The 14755-nt window shown below is 43.6% G+C and overlaps 1 protein-coding gene across 1 annotated transcript in view; it reads right to left on the bottom strand.

Moving 5' to 3' along the window:
* RAI2 (retinoic acid induced 2) overlaps positions 1-10375 on the bottom strand; it is a 104192-nt gene extending 93817 nt beyond the window's left edge. Inside the window, exon 1 of the mRNA XM_039490068.1 lies at positions 10004-10375. The gene's annotated coding sequence lies outside the window, so the exon portion shown is untranslated. The remainder of the gene's footprint in view (positions 1-10003) is intronic.
* Positions 10376-14755: the final 4380 nt, after the last annotated feature.

The following is a 14755-nucleotide window of genomic DNA, read 5'->3' as shown; positions in this document are numbered from 1 at the left end:
TACAGGAACTGCTGCACTTTGAGAGCAGGATGCAGTCCTGCAAGCCCATGTGGCAGCTACAGCCATCCCTGTCCCCCCTCAAACGCTCATACCTACTGTTCACAGCCTTACCAGACAAGTTCAGTGGGGTCCAGGACAAATTCCAGGGTTTTTTGAATCAGTGTTGCCTGCTGTTCATACTGTGACTGCCATCATACTTCCCAGACCAGTTCCGAGTAGGACTTGTGATTAGCTGGCTTACTGCCGTGGCCCTAGCATGGATTTCCCCACTATTGGGGGGCGGAGGGAGGGGCTCTAGCTCTTTTCACGAATGTTTTGAGGAGTAAGTCCAGGCACTGGCAGGTATTTTTGATGACTAACTAAAAGCACACTGCAGAGGCTTCAACTCCAAGCCCTCTTGACCCATTGCCAGATACACAATGAAGTTTAGATGCCTGGAAGCCTATACCCACTGAAAGAAGGCTGCACAATGACACTGCTTCCATCCAGGATTCAAGGATTCTATTAAAGATGAATTAGCTTGAGTGGAACCGCTGCCTAGCCTCAGGACCCGGGTTGATCTGTGCATCAGGATTGAAGACTGACTGACTAACAGAATGAGGCCAGGACAAGAAGTGCAACCGCAACCCTTTTCGAACTAGACCCTTCCATTCTGTGCGACTCCAGGTAATCTGCCATACCTCAAGTTAATGCAGATCAACCAAGTGTAAGGGGACTGTTGCCCCCTTACTAACATTCAGTGGGGGTGTTTGGTTGCTAGCTCCCAGCACTAAAAAGGGAGCGGTCGATGGGAAATCAGGAGACTGAGACTGACAGTCTCCAGGAACAATGTGGAGAGGCCAGTGCTCCAGGTCAGCCTGATTGACAGGGCGGGCAGGCTAATCAAGGAGTCAGGAGGCCAGGAGGGGTCCCGTCCTCCGTTGGAATTGTCTGAGTCAGATGGAGTGGGGCCGAGCTAAGGAGAGAGAGCAGGGCCCCAAGCTAAGCTGATGGAAGCGGAGCTGCAGCCCAAAAAGCCAGAGCACAGCCCAGAGAGAGCAGCCGTGCCCTGGGAGCAGAGCTGCAGCAACCAGAGCCAGAGGGGCCAGACAAGCAGCCCAGGAAGCAGATGAGAGCTCAGAGCAGAGTCACAGAAGCAGCCTGCAGAGCAGCCCTGCCCTGGGAGCAGAGCGGTAGCAACTGGAGCCAGAGAGGCCAGAGAAGCAGCCCAGGGAACTGAAGTCAGAGCAGCAGCAGCAGCTGTGCTGAGGCAGAGTGGAGCTGGAGCTGGAGCTGGGGCAGTCCGGAGCTGGGTGCGGTGAGCAGCTGGGGAAAGCGAGGGGGACCCCGGGCAGTGGGCCCAGCGCAGGGAGATACCTCAGCCAAGAGACCCTGCAGGCCAGACTGGGAGGGGGATTGTAACCCTGACAGGGCGGGGGTGACGCTGGGGAGAAGGGTCCTGCCACCCAGAGCCTGAGAGTGTGTGGCCACCGCCAGAGCAAGTGTCCGACCCGCAGATCCCTGCAGCACAGCCAGGGCCCGAGAAGGAGGCCTGGGACCTACAAGGAACAGACTGTGAACTGCCCTGACCTTTCAGAGACACTGTTTGTGATGTTCCCTGCCACAGAGCAGGGTGATGTGTTTTCCTGTAACCTTTCCCATTTTTCCTTATTCTTTTTTTAAATTAAGTGTTAATTAAATAACTTGTATTTGCTTTAAATTGTATGATGTGATCAGTGGGTCAGGGATGTGCGCAGTGCAGAGAGAGCACCCCGGAGTGGGGACACCCTAGCCCCTGTCCTAGGTGACCACAGCAGGGTTGGGGGTCGAGCCCCCCAGGAATCCTGGGCCCAGCCTTGTTGGGGTTACGAGGACTCTGCCAGACAGGAGAGTGGAAGGGGAGCCCTCAAGGGCAGGGAGGCCTCTGGGTAAAGGAAGTGGGAGCGAGGACTCAGATCCTTTCGCTAGCCCACTTCACCGGGGTAGTGCAGAAGCCAGGAAAGTTCCCCACAATAGCGGGACTATTTCCCCGCTTACACAAGTTCAATCCCATCTCTCCACCGAAGAAAAGAACTGGCACCAGACTCTAGGACTCTGCCTGTACTGTGGGGAATCCAGGACATGTGACCTTTGCACCCACACTAGAAGACCATGCACAAGACCAGTAGGCCTTCTCCAGTCTCTTCTCATGCCCAAATTCCCTTGGTCCACTCTCTTGATGGATTTCATTGTGGAGCTGCCCAGCTCCCAAGGGCAATCAGTGATTCTGACCATTGTAGACTTCCAGACAAAAATGGCCCATTTCATCCCCTGCCATATCCTCCAATCAGCTTATGAAATGGCCCAGCTCTTTGTGGAATACATCCTCCAGTACTACGGCATTCCAGAACACATCATTTCTGATTGAGGCCCACAAATAGTCTCCTGGTTCTGGCAAGAATTCCCTCTGCTATCTCGGCACCAAGCCCCTCATTTCAACTGCCGTCCCACTCAGACTGACAGCCAGACTGAAAGTCCTAACCAGACTTGGAACATTACCTTTGCTGTTTCCTGAATTTTCACAAAGATGACTGGGTTCCCCTATTATCGTTGGCCAAATTTGCCTACAATAATGCCACCCATGCCTCCATCCAATTAAGCTAGTTCTTTGCGAACTTCAGTTTTGACACACACACCCCGCCCCAGGTTTCACCCTAAAGTATCAGAGGGCTCCTCCATTCCAGGATCCAGAGACTTGGTCCTCCACATCCACCAAATTCATCAGGCGCTCACAGAACATTTGACTGATGCCAAAGAGTCCTATAAGAGGTATGCTGATTGACATAAGCAAGCCAGCCCAGATTTCAGCATAGGCTATGTAGTGAGTCTCTTTACCCAGAATTTGACCACAAGTACCTCGGTCCCTTTCAGATCACTCAGAAGATAAATCCAATAGCCTTCAAGCTCCAGCTCCCCAGAGTCCCTCAAAATGCACCCCGTCTTCCAGGTCTCCCTTCTCAAGTCTTTCATCAGCAATCCATTTCCTGGGCAGATGGATCTACCACCATCACTCATAATGGTCCAGAGACAGGAAAAGTATGAGGTTAATAAAATCCTGGATTCCTGAGAGGTAAAGGGTAAGCTCCAGTACCTAGTGGATTAGAAGGGGTATGGGCCAGAGGAGAGATCCTTGAAGCCCTCAAAAAACATCCACACTCTCTCCCAGTTACACAAATTTCACCAGCAATTCCTTGACAAACCAGTGACAACGGCCTCTGGAAGGAGCCCTAGGAGAGAGGATACTGTCAGGGGCACAGCTGGCTGGTTGCGAGGCTGCCCAGCAAGCTCATCTGGGGCCAACGAGCCCCCTCCAAATTGTTGTGCTTCCTAATTGGTCAGGGGAGCCAGTGGTCTGCTACTTGAGCCTTGCAGTAGCACAGCAGCTGCTCAATGCATATCAAGCATGCAGTTGTGCTTACCTTGCTCTCACTTTCATTTCCTGATCCAATTCTTTCTCCAAGACCTGCTCCTGCCTTGTTCCAAGCCCTGCGTCTGCTACAGCTTCTCTGTCTGTCCTGGTTTTGACTCCAGCTCTTGGCTCCGTCCCTGACTACGACTTTGGCTTACCCTTCAGCTTAGACTTTGCTTTCTGAATCCCAGCTCTGACCCTCTGGCTACATTTCTAACTATGACTCTGGCTTACTCTTCGGCTTAGGCTTTGGCTTCTGATCCTGGTTCTGATCTTTGGTTTCATCCCTTGATCCTGACTCTTGTGTCACCATTGGTCCAGGCCTGATCCCTGTATTTTTGCTTGTCATCGCCCAAACTGCCACCACAACCACCAGTCCAGATCCTTCTCCACCCAGTAGGTAGGCTGCCTATGCCCTGACAGCTTACATGCATAGTATTTCTATCAGCAACATCTGAGAAGTGTTTTCACCATTACTTATTCACCTTGAATTTTGATTGTGCTACAAAAGCAATTATCTCAGAACCAAGACTCAGGGCTTGGCTACACTTGAGAGTTGCAGCGCTGGTGGAGGCTTTCCAGTGCTGCAACTTAGTAACTGTCCACACCTGCAAGGCACATCCAGCGCTGCAACTTCCTGGCTGCAGCACTGGCTGTACACCTGGTCTGCTTGAGGTGTAACGAGTGCAGTGCTGGTGATGCAGCGCTGCTCGTCAGGTGTGGCCACACACCAGCGCTGTTATTGGCCTCCAGGGTATTAGGAGATATCCCAGAATGCTTTTAACTAAATTACTCTCTTTGTTTTGTTATGCAGCCTCTCTTTGTTTTGTTGTGAACTCGGGGCTCCGGGAGCTGCTTATCTAAAAAACAAACACAGCTCCTGTTTGCTGTGATCAATCTGTAACTGACTGTGAACAATCAAATGAGATATCCCCCTGCCTGCCTCATCCATAGGGGTTGAGTGTTTGCTTTTGACGAGAGAAACAGCGGGGGCGGGGCGGAGAAAGGGAGTCTGTTGGAGCAGCTGCTTATCTGGTCTGCAGGTTGTTTGCAATTAAGAGTAAGGGGTCGGGAAAATTTTCTGATTTTGCAAGGCAGGGACCTGATACAGTGTCGGCTCCAAAAATCCACTCTCTCTCTCTCCCCCGCTCCCTTTCACACTACACCCCACCCCCCTCTTTTGAAAAGCACGTTGCTGCCACTTGAATGCTGGGATAGCTGCCCATAATGCATCACTCCCAACAGCGCTGCAAATGCTGCAAATGTGGCCACACTGCAGCGCTGGTAGCTGTGAGTGTGGCCACACACTCACTGCACAGCTGTACGACCAGCGCTGTAACTCCCAGCGCTGCAACTCTCAAGTGTAGCCAAGCCCTGAAATGGACTGCCTCAACCCAGCTAGGGTTGTTGTGAAGGTAGCATTCAAAATGTGAACCAAGTGTAAATTGATGTCAACTTGAGCCTGAGGGACAACTTGAGGCATTGCTTGGGAGAGGTGTGAATGGCCCTTATTCATCTCAATTGTGTGTTAACTATGAAGCTTAATGATGAGTTGAATATCTACTATTTCACTACTGATTCAAACACAAAAAGGAGACAAAAAATCATATTTATTTGGGGTAAGGTAGCCCCTAGAAACTTCAATCAAGGATTTGGGCCCCATTGTGCAGACACTGTACAGACCAAACCAAAAAAAAAATAAAAACCCAAAAAACCCACAGAAGACAGTCTCTGCCTATGAAAGTTCACAACCAACATGTTAGGCAAGAGGATACACCAGGTGGCCCAAACAGCAAAATGGGGTGCAGAGGAGGTGGGAGGATGAGGAAAAAAATAAAATGCACAAAGTTTAGTAGAAAAACAGAAGTCACAGCTTGTCATTTGTCAAGCAATGCCAGATGGGAAAGATTTGTAGGCATCATAGCCAAGGTGGGTTTTAAGGTGGAATTTAGAAGAGGATAAGGTAGCAGCTTCATGAATTTTGACAGGAAGCTTTTCTTCCTGTTGAAGTCAATAGGACTTCCAAATGTGGTCCTTTGTGTGGAACACTGCACATTCCTAGCCTTATAGTAAAATATTGAAACTCAGCTATAGTTGTATATAAAACTATTTTTTTTCTAAAACTTGTTTGAAGTTTCATGGGGAACGGTCAACGGAGGCAGCTTTGTAAAATTTCAGTGCAAATTTAGGGACTGTCGAGAAGTGTCATATGTTTAGAAGTGTTGGCATTTCAGAAATAAATATTGATTGTCCTTTTCCCATTTGCCTGAAGCAGGTGAATCGAGAAACTTCTGAAGCAATAATTTATTGTGTCTTTACCAATTCACTGAAGCGTTTAGGAATATAGCCCAATGTCTCATGACATTAACTGGTTGATATGTTATTTCACTGTTTCCTGCAGGATCTTGAAGGGCAAACTAGGCTCTCCATTTAAAGTGCTACAGAACTCTGCATGTTGCTAGATAGGGTGCCAGGCTGTGTGTGCAAAATGAGGAGTTAGCCCCCTTTTTTGGCTTTAGACTCTTGTCTGACCCACTTTGCTCTATGTTGCTGAGTTTATCTGATTTGTTTCAGCCAGATGTGTTGTGGGCTCCTGACACCATCCCAGAGTGCTCTGCTCTGGTCTGTCTTTGAAACTAACAATTGATTCATTCAGCTAAGGGAGAGCACTGGCAGAGGCTGGGTTTATCTATAAACTTTTCATATGAACTGAGGCTGAAAGGATGGGGTGGGATAGGGAATGTGTCACTCAGAAATGAGGAAGCCAAAGGCCTACGCTGAGTTTAATTTTAAGACCTATTTTAATCATTGGTCAAAAATGAGGCTGCAGATTGGAATCTGCAGCTGAGAGCACAAAGAGGGAAATTATTCTAATTACGTTTCAAAAATGCTGATCAAAAGAGATGAAAGGAGGAGAGGCTTCCAGTGAAAGACAGAGGGAGAATAGTAGGATTCATTCCTGTCACTTTTATAATCAGTCCCACTTTGACATGGCATTGGAGTGCCTGCCTATTAGGCCAGCCACCATGCAACTTTAATTAAATGAAACAGTTAAATTATAGTATTTAACTAGGCCAAACTGGGAGATGCTGAGCACCTGGGGCCTGACTTTACAAAGCACACTGAGTCCCTCCTGCTATGGAAATTCAGGACACTCGGTGCCTTGTAGGATCAAGTCTATTGTTCGGAAAATCCTTATGTGCTTGAAAAGAATTCTCCCTATGTTGATTTTGGCTGCTTGCAACAGGCAAACATTAACTTAGGGCCACAGCATGTAGGAGGAAATCAAAATAAACCAGGCTGGGTCTGCTTACCTAACCAGTACATTAACTTTAGACTTCTTCACAACAGTGACAATCCCAGTTTAAGTCACAATGCAAAGGAGATTAAGGGAGTTGGGCACCTAAAATCCAGGGCCTGCATATGTCCTGCCCTCCCATGCCCTGGATGTCCATTTCAAATTCCCGCTGACTTCAATGAGAGCAAGATCAGGCCTCAAGATGGCAACATGGATGGTGTAGGGAGAGCTGACATTCTGATTTGGTAACATTTTACACTCACCTTGCACTGGTGTCAGAGGCTACATCAGGTGCAAGGACCACTGAGTTTCAATGACTTGTGCAAATTCATAGAGGAAGGATGTGTCAGGAGCAGAGCCAGTCTCCAGGCAACCTAACAAGCACAGCTGGCCTAGTAGATGGGAAGAGTCAGTGGACTGGCATGTAAACCCAACAACAGCAGTAGTTAAGTGGCTGCTCAAAGCATCTGCCTATGGCTGTGACAGCTCCTGTGCATGCTTGTTCCCAGCCTTGCTCCTTGCTTGGTCCCAGCCCTGCCCCACTCCAGTTCTGTCCCTCACCTCCAATCCCTGATTTCTAACTCCAGCTCTGACTCTTGCTCTGGCCACTAGGCCTGGTCACTGACCAGGACTACAGCAGAGCTCAGATTAGAACCCAGAGCTTCAGAATCCCTTCTTTAACCATACAACCATCTTTTCCCCTACCTAGCAAATGCCAATTCAAAACACCAGCCTTCCCACAATTGAAGGTAAATATTTTCAAATCTGCAGGGCCAGATAATTTTCACCCAAGAGAATTAAAAGAATTGGCCAAGCCTTTCTCTGACAGATATATGTTAAAAATTAACAAAACTTGGAATCCTGGAGAAGTTCCAGAAGACTACAAGGGGAAAGAGAAAAATCAACATCACAACTGGAAACTCTAGACTGGTTAGCCTGACATTGCTCCTGGGCAAGATCATGGAAAGGCTGATATGGAATGCAATTGGTAAAGACTTAAAAGATGATAGCATAATCAATGCCAATCGCCATGGTTTTATGGGAAATAGATTTGTCAAGCAAACTTGATGTTTTTAATGAGATCACAAGTCTGGCTGATAAAGCTAACTTTACTGATATAATGTGTTAATTTCTGTTATTCTGAGGAAACAATTAGCACTATACCAAGCCACCGCATCTCATGATAAATGGGTTAAAAACTGGTTAACTGATACTCACAGAAAATAATTGTAAATGGGGAAGTATCATCCAATAGGGGTGTGTCCAGTGAGGTCCTACAGGGAACTATTCTCAGCACAGCATTATTCAATATCTTTTTCAATGATGTAAACGCAAATATAAAATCATTGCCGGCAAAGTTTGCAGATGATGCAAAAATTGATGGAGTGGTAAATAATGATGGAAACAGCTCAGTTGTACAGGCCAACCTGCATCATTTGGTAAGGTGAGCTCATTAAACACCACAATGAGACTGCCCAGAGGTCTGGCTTCCTGCATCCCAGGCTCCCAGCTCTGTGGCAGCCCATGATGGGGGGAGGGAGTAAGCTGGGAGGAAACCAGATAGGTTTTCCTTGATTTCATGCCTAGTTCCCATCAAAAGATTCAAGGAAATCTCCATGTCCCCACAAATAAATAAATAAATAAATAAATAAATAACTCTTTTCTTTTTTTTAAAATCACACCAACATTTTCCAGTGGAAAAATGTTCTGTCAGAAAATTTCTGAGCCGATCTAATAGCAGTGTTTCCTTCTGCCCTTAAAATCTATGAATATACATGCTCCCTAGCTTTTCCTTTGGAACTCTATGGACTTAAACAATTGGTCCTTACCACATGCAGAAACCCCACCTACTTCCCACCCATCCCCCTTCGTTGTCTTGCTTTTTATTTTCACTATGGATACCAATCAAAATTGGTGACATTGCACTGTAATATTAAAAACACACAAATGCATTTTCTTCAATAAGAAAACCCTCCCCATACGGAGAGATCAAAGTAGGAAATGAACTGCAGTTGCCATCACCATCATTCTTTATTACAAACACAAAAGTAGGAAAAAGCTGGGCTAGCAGCCAGAGAAAACCAGGCACTTTCTGATATGGTCTAACCTGGCAGAATACAAGAAGAACAGTACTATACCAAAGTGGTAAAGCTAGACTCCTGAGGAAAAGACTCACTCTGGTGCCTGCTGCTACCATATTGCTTTTAATTCACATTAGAGAATTGGATTGGCCAGTAAACTATCAAAACAAAGGGAGAAAGAGAGAAGTAAGAGGGATGAGACACTTTCTTCCACAATCAGCTCAGGTTGAATATGTAATCAATTCTATAAACTCAGAACAATCCCATTAAAGGCATTTGACAAGATGGAGCACAGTGGCTTGGACAGGCAGAAGTAACAGGAGTACTGTCTCTTATTTTGAACCACAAATCTGGGTTTATGTTTTCCAGTCTACTCTGCTATACATCAATGGATGCACTTCCACAGGCCTTGGAAGAAATTGACTACAAAGTGGGAATTTTCTGCCGACCAAAAGGGTTTAACTCACTGTGAAATATGCACATGTAGTAAAGGAATAATAAGTACATTCCCCAATGATGAACAATGTGTTCTGTATCTGAAGAATATGCAGAAATGTGTCCATAACTATTTTATGGCACAAACCCTTACTCACATGAGTAGTCCCAATGGCTTCAGGAGGATTAATTACCCATACAATCGAAAAGGGTACTCAATAAAGCATAAATTGTTAACAGTGAGGGTAATTAACCATTGGAACAATCTACCAAGGTTGTGGTGGATTCTCCATGTTGGACAATTTTTAAACTGAAATTGGATGTTTTTTCTAAAAGATGTTCTCTAGGAATTCTTTTGCAGAAGATTGATGGCCTGTGTTATACAGGAGACCAGACTAGATGATCACAATAGTCCCTTCTTGCCTTGGAATCTATGAATATGAATACAGACCACTCACATGACTAATGCCTTTCTGGATTGGGCCCTAAATTATTAGGTTTTTTCCAAAATAAAAGTTCTTGGCACTGAAATTATTTTCCTATGCAGAAGCAGTAAATGTGAGAGTATTAGATATACAAAATTAAGGAATAAAGCACAAGTGAGGAGATATAGGTTATGGGTCACTGTAAATATATTATTATAAATGTTTTTCAATAATTGTAACAAATTTAATATAGAATATTACAGTTAAATGGCTTTTTCCCCAAAAAATATCTGAGGGGGAAAACAAATCTTAGCATCATTATCATGGGTCCACTCACTGCTGGGTGGCATCTCCTCCTGGCCACAGCTCCACTGCTATGGGGATTAGCTCCACTGCAGTCCTATGCCCCTTTCTTCTGCTGCTGCTACTCTTTCTCTCTCACTCTCTGCAACTCAGGGTGCTGTGTCTGTGTGGCTTGGGCCCCTGGCCAGGTCACTGTGCATTTTCCTCCAGGGTATCAGTCTCTTCTTCCAATCTTCCCTTCACTACCCCTATGGTGCCACTTTCCCAGTGGCTGGTAGGGGAACCCAGGCCCACCCTTTACTCTGGGTTCTAGCTCAGGAATCCTCTAATCAGAAGCCAAGCTCTGCACCCCCTTAAAACCTTACCATCTTTTCCCTCCACCTTTCCCTACACCCTCTTCACCTAGTTTTCCTTCTTTCCCTCTCTACTGGCCAGAGAATGGCTACAGATTCCCTCACTGCAGCCCCATTCTGTTGCCAGCTTTCTGGGTTTATCCTAGCCCTGCCTATTCCTTCCCAGCTGGGCTCTGTCTTCAATCAATCCTTCAAGCCCTGGCTCTTCTTCAGGTGCAGCCCATCAGGTTAATTATCTTAATTTAACCTACTCTGACTTGTGTGGTGTGGACAACCCACCACGGTCACCAAGATCATGGACTACTCAATTGGTCTACCCACCTAGAAGGATATAAAATGATAAACTATTACTAATCAGCCAATGTATCTTAAGTAACAAAGACATTGCCAGTTACAGATTCCTGCAAAATGTAGTTGTCTTTCAACCCAAACGCTTGTAACTAGTGAACTAATGAAAGCAACTAGAATCTTACATCAATTACTAATAAAGAAGGAAAAAGCTGATGCCTCTAGGCTAATATTTTTGTGCAATTCAAAGGCTGCATAAACATCAAGCCCTGTAGCAGACAAATCAGGGTGCTAGTATGGCTGCAATACAAAGACCTTTCTAAATAATGAAACTCATTAAGCTGGAGCCACGTTCCAAATTTTAAAAGTGAAAATGTACTTTTCTGCATACATATAAAGACAGGTAATAAAACACAGAGGTAAACAAGACCATGTTGCCCATAGTCTAATAGACAGTAAGTTTAAAGTAGGACTGGATTCATAGAGCAACACTCCGCTAATCTGTATTCGGGTCTCAAGTGTATTATCTGTAATTTACAACCAATTTAAATGGCATTAACAGTCTTCCCCTTATGGGAATTTAAATTTTCATCCTTCCATTGAATTAAACACTGATTGCATATTTTCTATAGGGGACATAATGCTCTTTGAAGCTTGTTTTGAATAATAAAGCATCTATTCATGCACATGGTGCAATGTGCTTCTTTGTCCTGAATGTAGCTGAAATAAAATGCGAGTTAAAAGGATTTTTCCTCTAGCCACAGGTTTGTTGATTACCATCTATTTTCATCCATTCAAAATTTTAAAGAAAAAGAAAAACAGTATTCTATTCCTGTGTTGGAAACCCTTATTTATCCAGTAGGAGCTTTCCTGAGAGTATTTGGGATGAACAATCAAGAGGTCATGTTTAGGCAAGGAGTCCCCTACCCCCAAAATAAAAACAAAGCACACAGAAAATATTACATTCTAATCTTTGGGAGAAAATATTGCGTTACTCTGCTAGTGTCAATCAATAAATCCCAAGAAAGAGAATATAAGGAGGAGGAGGAAACATTTGAGATAAAAGACAGCAAATTAGGTAAAATAATAGTCTTGACCTTTTTTGTCTAAATTTGTATGGAATTAATAATTGATTCAGGCAAATAAGGTTAGTAAAGTAATTCCTTCCAGGATATAGATTTTTAACAACTTAGAATTCCAATTAGTGAAGCAATCTACACAGCCCTTGAGCTGCCCTGGCATTCCCTAGGAGTTTAGAAAAGCCCACTTGCCACTGAAGAAATGAGTCTTAGCAGCTTCCATTCATCACCAGATACATTCCAAGTTTTATAAGCATCGTAATTCTGAGATTCAGCTTTACTGGGCAGGTATTTTTTTAAAAAATGGATCCCTTTCTTAAAGGGACACCCATTAACTTAAAATCTAACCAACTCCCAAAAGTGAATTCAAAAGTAGTCCCAATTGTGCCTCCTATCCAGGACCATTTCTGTGGTTTTACAACCAATTCACATTTTGCTATATTTAAATATTTTTTCCTCTCTGTTGTTGCTGTGTTTGAAAGACACAGTAAAAAAACAGGGATCACGGTCTAGTCATACAGGTCAAAAGAGCGTTTTTACAGCTCTTTGTACATTATCAAAGTAAACAAGCTGAAAAAGAGCTCCAATGTAGGTGTTAGTTGCAACGGTCAGTTAAAATGTCTCAGTCAGATTTCAACAGATTTTTTTAAATGTGTCCATTTAAAAACATGGTTATAGTTGTGTCAAACAAAGTGCTATAGCTGAGTTAATAACTCCCAATATTTATGAACCTTTCATTTATCCAGACATGACAGAAAAGACAAAACATAGTAAATATATTTTGGCATTTGGTGATGTGTGGGGTATAAAGCGATGTAAAATATCATTTAAACTGATGCATTATCATCATTTTGTTTTCTGGCAGGCCCACATTTTCTGCTTTCTTGAAAAAAAAAAAGAATCCTCTCTAAAGAATCTTCCTTCATCTCTTCGATCTTATACAGATTTTTTAAAATATAGAATCTACCAGAAACACAAGGAACTTTCTAATGATTTGTGTCGCTCTCAGTCTAGAAGGAGAGTATGTAACTCCTAGATGAAATAATGCTGGTAAAAACCTGATAATTAGAGATTTAGGAAGAGGCTTGGAAATTTTGGACTGCTACTTTCCTTCCTTGTTCCAATCAGGACTCTGTCAAACAGCGATATTAACTGCGTCTCTATGCTTAAACAAACATGCAAATTTCCCATATGGGATATTTGAAGTTTCCTGCAGTTAATATGGTGCACCTGCTGTAAAACTGAACAGCAGTAATGCTGTTATTCCATAGTTAGACAAAATCCAAGTTTTTATGTTGCTGCACTGGGAGTTCTTTGACGACTTACCTTCCACAGATTTAGTGAAGTAGTGGAATACTTTCTCTGTTGCTTTCAAAAATAATTTTCAGCATATCATGAGGACCAGAGGGATACGTTAGTGGCAGACTGGTCCTCTATTGTCTTCAGTCTAACTCTCATTTTGTTCAATTTTCTCAGTTTAGAGATTAAACCATGATAAATATTCTGTTTAAAATAATCCAGTATAAATGGTAAGTAGACTATCTGATAAAGATTTATTTCCCCCTGTTATATTCACCAAGGCAGGAATTTGAAGGAAGAGTAGAAAGAACTATTAAACACATGCATACACCCATCTGCAGTCTGCAACCCCCAAGGGCACCTTGTATTAGCTACATGCAGTGGCTGTTATCTACGCCGATAGCATAACATGGACAATTGTACTACCGTCATGAAGAACAGAGCAAGATGTTTCCTGATGTGATGTAATTGTTTTACAAAGTCTTCATAGTTCAGAAAACCACTTACAATTCTCAGTGCAAGAACAAAGTTCAAAATTATAGCACTGAGAGTTTTTTTATATTTTGAACTAATATTGATAATACTTATGCTTATATAGCATTATTCAGGTTCAGTCATTAAATAACTAATGCTCACAACCACCCTGTCAGGTAGGCAAGGTAAATATTATCTCCCTATTACAGTTGAGAAAAATATGTCATAGAAGTTAAATAACCTGCTCAAGGCCATACAACCAGACAGTGCCCAGAAGAATCAGAACTTTGTAGTTCCTGGCTTATGGTCCAATGCTCAGGCCATTCCTCTCTTTGATTAAAGGATCTCCCATGTAACAGGAGCCACTGGAGTCTAGGGATATTGCTGCTGATTGCCATGTGACTTTTTGAAATTCTGACCCATGTCACATGACTGGGCTCAGGAAAAGTCTTACCAACAATCCTGTGTGAGATACTGTACACCCCGTGTTGCCAACTCTTATGACTTTTATCATGAATCTTGGGATAAATGGTGTCCTTCTTATAGCCCCAACTGCTGAAGTGGTGTGAATACAAGAGAGCCTCAATTTCATTTAAAGAAAAAAAAGTTTCTAGCCCTCATGGGTGCAGAGAAAAGCATGAAAATGTGGCCCTAATACACTTGAAAGCCAGAAGGTAAATCAAAAGAAGCGACAGTGTATTTTTTTTTTAAATCTCATGATTTGAGGGAGGGGATGGTCGGTCCTTTTTTTAAACAGTTGGGATTGGCACTACCACTCACCTTTATGAAATGGCTCATATTAGTTTCCTTCACTGTTGCAATCTCACTCTAATCCACGCATCATGTCCTGGCCTCCTCCAGTGGTAAAGTCCACATGCAACATAACATTCTAAGAACTCATCTGGTGAAAAACTGAACAACCCAGCAAACTTTAAACATTTTTCTGTTTTTCACTAGAATGAGAGGGCAAAACACACATACATCAGGGGATATTTACATTACATTTTATTACATGTCTAAATAAAGATGACATAAATTTGCCAAGTTGCTGTAATAAATAAATAAATAAAGGAGGAGAGTGAGCTCTCAAAGGAAAGCCTATGTCTGCTTGCAGGCCTCTGCAGTGCAAATGTGTGTTTAAAAAAAAAAAAGACAGGGCAAAGGTGACAAAGCAGACTCAAACATCTCCATTGCCATAGCAACAAGCAGCATTAGTCTGACACAGCAACAGAAAGCAAAATATATCCTTGCACAAAATATGCTGCAAGTTAGAAAAATATGAGTCAGTGCAAT

Source organism: Mauremys reevesii, linkage group 1, assembly GCF_016161935.1.
Source record: "Mauremys reevesii isolate NIE-2019 linkage group 1, ASM1616193v1, whole genome shotgun sequence".
Classification (NCBI taxonomy): domain Eukaryota; kingdom Metazoa; phylum Chordata; order Testudines; family Geoemydidae; genus Mauremys; species Mauremys reevesii.
The sequence above is the reverse complement of the archived record's forward strand: the minus strand, read 5'-3'. Positions and strand labels throughout refer to the sequence as shown.